The sequence below is a fragment of the Balaenoptera acutorostrata genome, chromosome X, assembly GCF_949987535.1.
Source record: "Balaenoptera acutorostrata chromosome X, mBalAcu1.1, whole genome shotgun sequence".
NCBI classification, from domain to species: Eukaryota; Metazoa; Chordata; class Mammalia; order Artiodactyla; family Balaenopteridae; genus Balaenoptera; species Balaenoptera acutorostrata.
This window is the reverse complement of record NC_080085.1, coordinates 130,909,243-130,920,379: the sequence shown is the minus strand read 5'-3', so window position 1 is coordinate 130,920,379 and position 11,137 is coordinate 130,909,243.

Sequence of the window (11,137 nt, the reverse complement as noted above, 5' to 3'; positions counted from 1 at the left end):
AGGAGGTATTATAAAGCCACAGTAATCAAGACAGTGTGGTATTGGCATAAAGATAGACAAATGGAACAGAAGAGATAGTCCAGAAATAGAGGCACGTATGTATGTTCAATTGATTTTTGACAAATGTGCAAAGGCAATTTGGTGGAGAAAGTATGGTCTTTTCAACAATTGTGTTAGAACAATTGGATATCCACATGCAAAAAAAAAAACAACTTTGAACTTTGATTCATACCTTTCACCATATGAAAATTTAACTCAAAATGGATCATAGACCTAAATGTAGAACCTAAAACTATAAAACTTCTAGGAAAAAAATTTTTTAAAAATAGAAGAAAATTATTGAGACCTTGGGTTAAGCAAAGATTTCTTTGATAGAGTACAAAAAACGTGTGATCCATAAAAGAAAAATTGGATAATTTGGATGTTATCAAAGTTCAAAACTTTTAGTCTTTGAAAGACAGTGTTAAGAGAAGGAAAACACAAGCCACAGGCTTGGGGAAAATATTTGCAAGTCATATATCTGAGAATGGGCTTGTATATAGAATGTATAAAGTACTCTTATAACTCAGTGATAAGAAGACAAACAACCCAATGAATAAAATGGGCAAAAGATTTGAATAGACATTTCAACAAAGAAGATATATTGGTGGCAAATAAGCACATGAAAAAATGTTAAATATCATAAGTCACTAATGAAATGCAAATTAGAACCACAGTGAGATGCAAATACCCACTCACTAGAATGGCTAACATTTAAAGACCAAATATAACGAGTGATGGCAAGGATGTAGAGCAGCTGAGACACTCATACACTGCTTTTGGGAATGGGAAATGGTACAACCACTTTGGAAAATATTTCTGCAGTTTCTTTAAAAGTTAAACATGCACCTACCATATAACCCTACTAGACCTACCATCTGCCAGACATACCACTCAGAGGTATCTACCTGAGTGACAAAAACATATGTCCACTCAAAGAGTTGTAACAAATGTTAATAGTAACTTTATTTGTAATTGCCAAAAACTGGAAAAAATCTAAATGACCATTAACAAGTGAATGAATAAATAAATTGTGCATATACCTAAAAATGGAATATTACTCAGCAATAAAAATGAACTATTGATACATGCTACAGCATGGATGAATCTTAAATAATTATGCTTAATGAAAGAAGCTAGACAAAAAGAGTACATGCTATATGATCCTATTTATATAAAATTCAAACTAATCTATAGTGTCAGAAAGCAGATCAATGTTTGGGGATTGGGATGTGGGGAGGGATGGAAAGAAAGGTTTACAGGGGAATGAGGAAACTTTTGGGGGAAGTGAATATATTCACTATCTTCACTGTGATGATGATTTCACAGTATATACATATGTAAAAATTTATATAAAATATTTAAATATGTGCATTTAATTGTACATCAATTATACCTCAATAAAGCTAAAAGCAATTGATTTTAAAAAGATATACTTTAAATAAAAAACAACAACAAAGTCCCACAGGCTGACTACTTGGAACACAAACTTATAAATTTGTATAAATTCTCACTTTATCTTACCTTTCCAAACTCAGACAAACTTTTATGAATACACTACTCAACTTTATCGATGGATTCTCTCACTCCAGCAATTCTGCCTCTGTGAATGGGCTTTCCCTATTTACTTTTTTTCTCTGTCCCTATGAACCTAGAATCATTTAAGAAGTTTCTGGGAGTGTTTTTTCATTTAACTTTAGAATAACATCAGAAAAATCAAGTGAATTACTATACAGGATGGATGTAGGCATAAATTATAGCATCTTTTAATTTTCAGTGATAATATCAGAAAAGCAAGTGAAAACTGGTTTAAATGCTGCAGATAAAATGACTAGAGATGCATAAATTGGATGACTCCTTTTACGAACACAATTTTAATATAAGACCCCATTCTTACTCTTAGAAGCTCACTCTCATTTGGTCTATTTTAATTCTCCTAATTTATTTTAAAGCTGACATCATATCTACTCTGCTCTGAGTATTATAATGGCTTTTGGCCAAAAGTAATACAATCTTGATGTGATCAGAACATCAGAAAAATGTTCTAATAAAGAAAGTGGTTGAACAGCAGAGCTGTCAGAGGGCTCGTTGACAGATTCCTTTCTTGCCCCAAGTTTTGAGGATTCTGTGCCCTCTTATACTACATGGGCTCTTAACCTGGAGTCTGAAAATACAGACAAAATTGTGTGTATACATTAATTTTTCTGGCGAGAAGGTTCAAACTTTTCATCACTTTGCTCCCTTCATTTGTAAGCCATGCCCAGTTCATACTCTCTTCCAAATTTAAATAATTCACCAGTTTATCCTTTTATGAATATAAGGAAAGAGAGGGAGAGAGAGTGGGGGAAGGGGTGTGGGCTTCCTATTTGAAGACACAGCAGCTGTGGCACTTGACTTGAAATCCGCAAACCTGGGTCTGGTTCTGATTCGGCCATGTACTGTGTGTGTGACTTTAGTCAAGTGTCTTTCCCATCTCTTGGCCTGTTTCACTATCCCTTCAAATTAAGAGTTTGGATTATATGGATGCTAAGACCTCTCCCTTCCAGTTCCAGGTTCCTAGGATTCTATGTACTAAGGAAGGCTTTAATCTTGATTTTACTTTCCCTTTACCTAGGTCTTTTGTGTTTCCCTCTTCTCTGCCAAGGCTCTGCATCAGGATGATATATTCCTCCAGTTATATTGGCTTCTAGCCTTGGTCAGTACCATTGTTCTGCATGGCAAAGACAAAGTTTAACAATGACAAGGGCTGCTACCTTTCTCCCTGAGGCTGCAGGATCTAGGGCATCTTCTCTCCTTCACATCCTCTGACAGAGAGTAAAACTTGGATCCCATGCTTGCATATCCCACAGTCATATCCCAACTCCCTGTACTTGATCAATTAATTTAGCAAGTTGTGGTCACTCTTGTCATAGGACATCAGGTCAGTAAGAGCCCTTAGAAATCACAGTCTATCACCCTCCCCACTATCATCCCTTTGTTTTCCACATATGTATGAGGATAAGAGGAGGGAAGGGACTTGCACATGGAGTCCACAGATCAGGATTAAAACCAAGGGGGCTCTGACTCCATGTTCAGTGCTATTTCCACAGCACTTTGTTGTCAATCATATTGCCTGGCATAATGCCTTATCTGACTATTCATTCTTTTTTTTTTTTCATTAAAAACAATCACAAACCCCTAATATGTGCCAAACGCTGTGCTTGGTGCTAGGGAAAATGCTGACAGGAGTAAGCCATCTCTGTCCTAAGGTGCTCCCAGACTGTAGACTAAGGGTTGTTTCTTGTAGTACCCATTTGGGCTTAGTGCAACAGAGCAAGCTGATTATCATCATTACCATTATCCCCACCTCCAGGCACCCGCCCACCTGCACTCAGCTAACTAAGGTCTAAAATGCTTTGAAACAGTGGCAACACATAGCATTTAACACCATTTCATTGATTCACATGAATGCACAAGCATTCATTGAGCACCTGCTATTCAGTCCTAGCAAAGATGGAATTAATCATCAAAAGAGAAAGCTCAGGTTCCTACTGAGTGGTTCTGTGCATGTTCGCTATGAAAGGTAATCCTGTATTAACCGTGAACATCCCTTGTAATGGTCACCTTCATATTTCATTTGATTTTCACAACTGTGTAAACTAGCAGGACAAGAATTATTATCACTATTTTTTACTGAGGCTCAAAGTGCCTAGGACATGCTAGAGCTGAAGCTCCTGATTTCTACTGCCTTATAACTCTATTCTTTTTTTTTCGATGAGACTCCCACTTATAAGAGTTTGTTTTCTTCTCGAAAAGAGGAAATGTGAAAAACAATGCATTAACTAAGAAACATAGTTTTCTGCAAAAAAGTCTTCCAGAAAAGCAACTGCATCTTGGGGAGAAGGTTCCAAGGAGAGAGTGAAACACAAAGGAATGGGTACATATAAGGAGGACCAAGGTCAGGAGGTAAAGGAAGTAGGAGACACCTGGAAAAGTCCCCAGTTTGTGGTGTGCATCAGGCCAAGGTCTGGTAGAAATAAAAGGAGGGGCAAGCAAGTGCCCGAGAGCCAGTGGGAGTGCAAGCCCTAGAAAGGAAGTAAAGGTGGGAAGAAGCAAGGGTCATGAGCCTTGGTCAGCAAACTGTCCTGCCTGGCAAGGGAGAAAAGGGAGGGAGGAGCAGGTGAGTCAGCAAGAGTTGGACAGAGGAGTATATCTTCTACGACTTTAACTTAAGCAGATTCAAATATGTCTCCTGGCAAAAGACATGGGACAGGGTAGAGGGAAAGGTGACTGATGCTGCCTGTCGATGAATGTATAGCTCAGGTGCATGTGCAGCAGAGACATTATCCAGATATAGTCTCAGTTGGTCTCAACTCCTAAGAATCTCTAATCTTGGGAGAAACTCTGTCTGAGCATGATTTCAGTGGTTAAAGATGGGCGATTTGCAACCAGAATGGCTGTTGCTCCTGAATGCCAGCCAAAGACATCTAGTGCTCTACTGGACACAGTGATCTCTTCCAGTGCTCAGGGGCAAGCTGGTGGTGATGGAGTTACTGATGCATGGTATGCCTGAACACTCTACTTGATGGTAACAGCTGGAGTGAGCCTTTTAAAACCAAAATCCCATAAGAGATGGAGCTCTCTGCAGTGGCTAATTTGGTGGACTTTGGGGCCAGACTTTGCAGCCTGGCTCTTCCACATAGTACTAGCTATGTAGTCTTGGGCAACTTACTTAGCCTCTCCTGCCTTACTTTCCTTTTTTGAACAATGGGGATGGTAAGGGTACCCATTTGCAGGAGTAATGCTGTGAGAATTAAATGTGTTAATATCTGTAAAGTTTATAGCGAAGTCTGACAGAGTAAAGTCTACGTGTGTTTGTTATCATGGTTCTGTCACTCCTCCACTCAAAAAACTGTAGTGGTTTTACATATTTGTCCCTCAGAGTAAAAGCCAAAATTCTTACAATGGCCTTGGAAGGCCCTATAAGATCTGGCCCCCATCACCCTTCTGCCCTCACTTCCTACTACTCCCTCCTTGGCTCACTCAGTTCCAGTCACGTTGGCCTCCTTGCTGTTCCTCCAATGTTCCAAGCATGCTCTTGCCTCAGGGCCTTGTCACTGGCTGGTCGCTCTGCCTGGATCTTCAGTGTGAACTCTCTCACCTCCTTCAAGTTCCTGTTCCAAAGTCAGTCACTCAGTGAGGCTTGTGCTGACGATCTGGTTCAAAGTTGCAGCCCTTACCCCCAGCACTCCTAATTCACCTTATTCTGCTTTCTGTTCTTTTTTTTTTAACAGCACGTATTACATTCTAATGCTAAGTAATTTAATTATTATATTTATTATTTATTGTCTATCTCCTCCTCCTGGAAAGGAAGCTCCTTAGGGCAAGAACCTTTATTTTGTTCATTGTTGGATCTCAAACATCCAGAACAGTAAGTACCTAGCACAAAGCAGGTGCTCAATAAAAATTTGTTGAATGAATGAATTAATGAATTGTGATTTAAGGATTTTCAAGGGTAGTTTGAGTATACTTGGTTTTCAGTCTCTGTGTGGCCTTGTTTTCTCCTTTTAGGTCTTCAGATGCACAGAATCAAATTGACCATACTCCATAGTTCAAGGCACACCAGTGTCATCAAATGGTATGAGGTCTCCTTTTGTTTCATTTTCTTTTATTTTTTCCATTTCATTTCCTATCCCCTTTCCAATTTTTCTTCTTAGCCAAATCCTGTGTACTTAGTGGATGTCCTTCCAATCTAACGTCCATATGTGTGTTTAGATGTGTGCATATGTTTGAAAAAATCATAGCATTGTTGGTGTGTTTAATTTAATGAAATGACATTATAAATATCCATTCCTTTCTTGCCCTTTTCATGAAGCATTATGTTTTGAAGTCTAGCCTTTTGGCTGCACATAAACTTTATAATTCCCTATTTGTAACTGTTGCATACTACTCCACTTACCTAATGATGGACATCGAGGATACTCCCATCCTTTGTCCTTGCTCCCCAAAATACCACTTCAGTTAATACTCTCTTATGTGTTTCCTTTTGGATCTTAGTGAGAATTTCTTTTGGTGTGTAATCCCAGGCATGGGGTTGCCTATCTTATTCTTTGCCCATTTCCCTAGTGGAATTCTTGTCTTTTACTTACTGCTTGGAAGAGATTTCTTTTTCATTCTAGATATTGATCCTTTGCTTTTAGACACTGAAAGTATCTTTCTTACTCTCTTCTTAATTTTGTCTATGATGTCCACTGTTGAAAATAAATCTTTAATTTTGGTATGGACAAATCCATTGCTTTTTCACCTTACTGTTCATGCTTCTGGAGGATTATTTAAGAAATCTCCTATGGTGAGGCCTCAAAGATATTCTCCTTAGTTTGCTTTTTTAATCTTTATAGTTTTACTTTTCACCTTTATTTCTTTAATTCGTATGAAGTTTATTTTTGTCCATGGTGTAAAAAGGCATACAAATTCCTATTTCTCCATGCAGTAAGTCAATTTTACCAATAATGTTTACTACATGATCTATTTTCCCCACATGAATCATATACCAAGATCCCACATATACATGGATATGTTTCTGGACTATTTTGTTCCATTGGATTAATTTTTAATCCGTGCACCACTAGTGCACCATTTTTATTACTAGGGTCTTACAATAATTCTTTTTTTCCTTCCAGTTTCATTGAGAAATAATTGACATACAACACTGTATAAGTTTAAGGTGTGCCACATAATGATTTGACTTACATACATCATGAAATAATTACCACAATAAATGTAGTGAACATCCATCATCTCACATAGATACACAATTAAGGAAATAGAAAAAACTTTTTCCTTGTGATGAGAAGTCTTCGAATTTACTCTCCTAACAGCTTTCATATATAAGAGACAGCAGTGTTCATTATATTCATCATGTTGTGCATTACATCATATAACTTATTTATCTTTAACTTGGAGTTTGTTCCTTTTGATTGCTTTCATCCAACTCCCCCTCCCCCTAACCCCCACCTCTGGTAACCACAAATCTGATTTCTTTTTCTATGACCTTGTTTGTTTGTTTTTGAAGTATAACTGACCTACAACACTATGTTAGTTCCTGGCATACAACATACTGATTCGCTATTTCTATATATTTCAAAATGATCACCACAATTAGTCTAGTGACCATCTGTCACCGTACAAAGATATTACACAGTTATTGACTATGTTCCCCACACTGTACATTTTGTACCCATGAGTCATTTATTTTGTAACTCGATGTTTTTACCTCTTAATTTCCCTGACATATTTTTCTCATTCCTCCACCCCCTCCCCTCTGGTAACTACTTGCTTGTTCTCTGTATCTATGACTCGTTTATGTTTGGTTATGCTTGTTCTGTTCATTTGTTTGTCTTTTAGACTCCACGTATAAGTGATATCATATGTTATTTGTCTTTTGCTGTCTGACTTATTCACTCAGCATAATACCTTCTACGATCATCCGTGTTGCTGCAAATGGCAAGATTACATTCTTTTTATGGCCGAGTAATATTCCACTGTGTATATACCACATCTTCTTTATCCATTCATCTTTTGATGGACACTTAGGTTGCTTCCATACCTTGGCGATTGTAAATAATACTGTTATGATCATAAGGGTGCATATAACTTTTCTAATTAGTGTTTTGTTTTCTTCAGATGCAACTGGCTTTCAAAATAGGCAGATTGCCTCTGAGTGTCAATTTGCATTCCACCTTTCATTGATACCCACCATTTTCAGCAAATTTTCTGGGATAGAGTGATGGGAGTACCTTTACAGCAATTTTGTATAGGAAATATTCCCAATCTCAAGCCATGCCAGTTTGGTTACTTTCTCAGCAGATTCCAGAAAACAAACTACTTTCTCTGCATGCAACCAGTGGTTGTAAGTCAGTCCTGCTGTTGGTATCGTTACCTCCAAAGTACAGAATTAAGGCTTTCTTTTCTTCAACCATCCCCCTTCTAACATGTAACAGCTGCTGTTCCATCTTATTTGAACATCTTGTATAAGTACATGATGAAGCATTTTCCAAATTCTATATGACATACAAGTAGAATGGTCCATTACCTTTCTTCTGAGGGTCTGCAGTTCTGATATGTTACTTGTGGAACTTGCTAAACATATCTGAACCATCATGTGAGAAAATTACTATTTTCCCACCATGAACAAATTAAGTGTAAACCTAGTAAGTAACCTTGGAATTTTTTCCTTTAAATCCATTTAGGTCATGAGTCTTTCAAGGAAAAGTCCTATTTGAGAATTCTTCATATCTACTGAATATTGTAAATTTAATGAAAAGCAGACTGTAAATTTAAATAACTAGTATATGCCAAATCTCGCAAGATTAGAATCATACCCTGATTGTTATTATTCCTTCTTGTGGGATTATGCCTAGGATCTGAGCAACAGAGGAAGCCTCAGAGGCAAACACTTTTAGGAAAGCAAAGAAGTTTACTTGCAGAAAAGTTTTGCAAGACAGTCAAGGCTCTAAAAGGAGTGGACAGATGTTTAAAGGTGGGAGGGGAGGGTATAAACAGAAACTACGAGATTAACAAGGTGGTTACTGAGTTTACACTTGGTTTATGGTGGAAAATAATAATTTTCTCATATGATTAGCATTTTTAAACAATTGTAGCATATCTTTAGGTATTGGCATTCATTATAAAAGGAAGAGAAAATTATTTTTGTCAGTAACTGACAAGAAAGGCTTAAGGATTGACTTATTTTGGTGGGGGGCTATAATTAGATAGGGTGACCCTGGTTTTTGTTAGTTTATCTCATGGTGTAAACTGTTTCCTCCCCCTCCCAACTGGAATGTAAGGTCTATACTTACTTATAATGACTCAGTACTAGGTAGCATTTCTGCATCCACATGACCAATAGGAATTCCAGAAAGGAAGAACATAAAAGAAATGGATGGGAAGAAATTACCCAAATAATAATATAAGAAAACTTCCCTGAGAGGAAGAAAAATATAAGCCTTAAGGTTGAAAGAGCCTATCAGGTAACCAGCATAGTAAATGCAAATTTAAAAAACCATCAAAGTAGATTAAGATAAAATTCTAAAACACCAGTCACAAAGAGTAGATCCTAAATGTATCCGAAAAGGGGAAAAAATAGGTCACATTCAAAGAAACAAGTTTTTAAAAAACTGAGGGAAAATTATTTTTGACCTAGAATTCCAAGCCTTGAAAATTATCAATCAAATGTGAGAGTAGAATTACAAATTAAATAAAACAATTAAATTGATTAAATTAATTAAATCCCCATGCACCTTTTCTTAGTATGTTCCTTGAGTATGTGTGTAAAAGTTAGGTATAAATCAAGTTAATTCAACAGAGGAGATCAATGAAAGGAAGTCCTGGGATGACAGTTCAGTGATAGGTCTATAGAGAAATTAAGTTCTCATGAATGCAGGAGGATAGAGGCTTCAGAGGGAGCATCTGGGAATAAAGCGGATTCCAGAGATTTACTGGGCTCCTTAAGAATATGGATCATTCTAAGAAGGAGATAAAGGCAAACAAAGAAAGAGAAAAAGATATGTAAATAGAGCCTCCAGGAAAGCAAAAAAAAAAAAAAAAAAAAAAAAAAGAGTTGTACTAAGAAAAGAATATAATAGTACATTACTGAGCTGTGCAGTAATATTTAATAACTATAATAATGCAGATATTGTGTATTGATTTTCAACTTTATAACCAACTATAGTCAAAACACTTATAGAACAGAAGGTTAAATGTTATTAACCTTGACAATAGAAAAATACAAGCACAGAAGCAGCAATGGGTAGGTAGAAAAAGGGAAGGAGAAATGTAGGGAAGAGTAAGAGTGTTATACCTTAATTTTGCATGGAGAGTCAAGGGATTTTACTGATAGCTCAAGAAACAAGAAATGAAAGTGTAAGTACAGGAATTCCTCATTATCCAAATCTAATCCATTCCTGAGAACATGTCAGAAAGTAAATATTCAGATAGCAGCAGAGTTTCTCCATTATTTAAATGGAAAAGAACACTGCATTCACAGCCCATTCAAAAACCCTAAACCATTTCCCTAAATATTACTAAAACACTCTGAAACACCTATAAAACAATCCATCAAAGATTTCTGCATGATATAAAGCATTTTAAACACCAAATACCTAATTATTTAACAGTTATGGGACTCATTAGTGGGTATGTTTGTGAGCAGTAGGCAACAACACTGTAGCATATTGGATATGAATTTAATTTTCCCTGTGTCTTTCAATGATGTTTACTGTATGTAAATAATGTAATGACACAGTACAGATAAGATCTAAATCAGACCAGGTTTGGTTAGTCTAGGAACCTGACAGAAGTAAGCACTGGGACCCATTAAGGGCTAGGTCCTTAGGGTAAGTGTAGGGCGGACAGCTATAATTCCTAGCATATTTAAACAAGGCTCTAACCTCTCTCATTGGAGTAGTTCATGACCTAAACATTTTGGCTGACATTGTATGGGGATTCATTAGAGCAGGTTTCCACTTCAGAGACTGAATTTTGGATAAACATTTTTACATGGAGTTATGGCCAGTCATTGGGTAGTGAGAGCTCAGCTAGCTAGGTAAAGATGACCCATAAAGCAAGCAAAAATGGTCTACTATAGCTGTGTGGGGTAGGGAGGGAAGAGAACATGTGTGGGTGATGTCACTGAGCTAAAGCCTCACTTTCCACATCTGTCAATAAATACATCAAAAATGATAAAGCACCAAACAGCAGTAGTAGCAAATGATTTAGAGATGTGGTACAAGTCCTCAGAAGATAAAAATTAGAATCAGGTAGAAGAATTCAAAGGGATCCTTCTGGGAAGCAGGACTAGGGTCATGTAGGGGACTATTGCTTTGCATTATTAATTCTTTATGTTGTTTGACTTTTAAAAGCCCAGTGCACATATTTTTGCTAAAAATAAATTTGAATATTTGTTTTTTTAAGGAGGCAAATCTGGCCAAGTCATGCCATAACTAAAATATCCTTCAAAGTTGCTTTCGTCCTGCCTCATTCACTTCAGTCTTTCTGTGTGTGTGTAGTTGTTTCATGACCATCTGTATTACGTGTTTATAAACACCTCTTATGTGCTTTT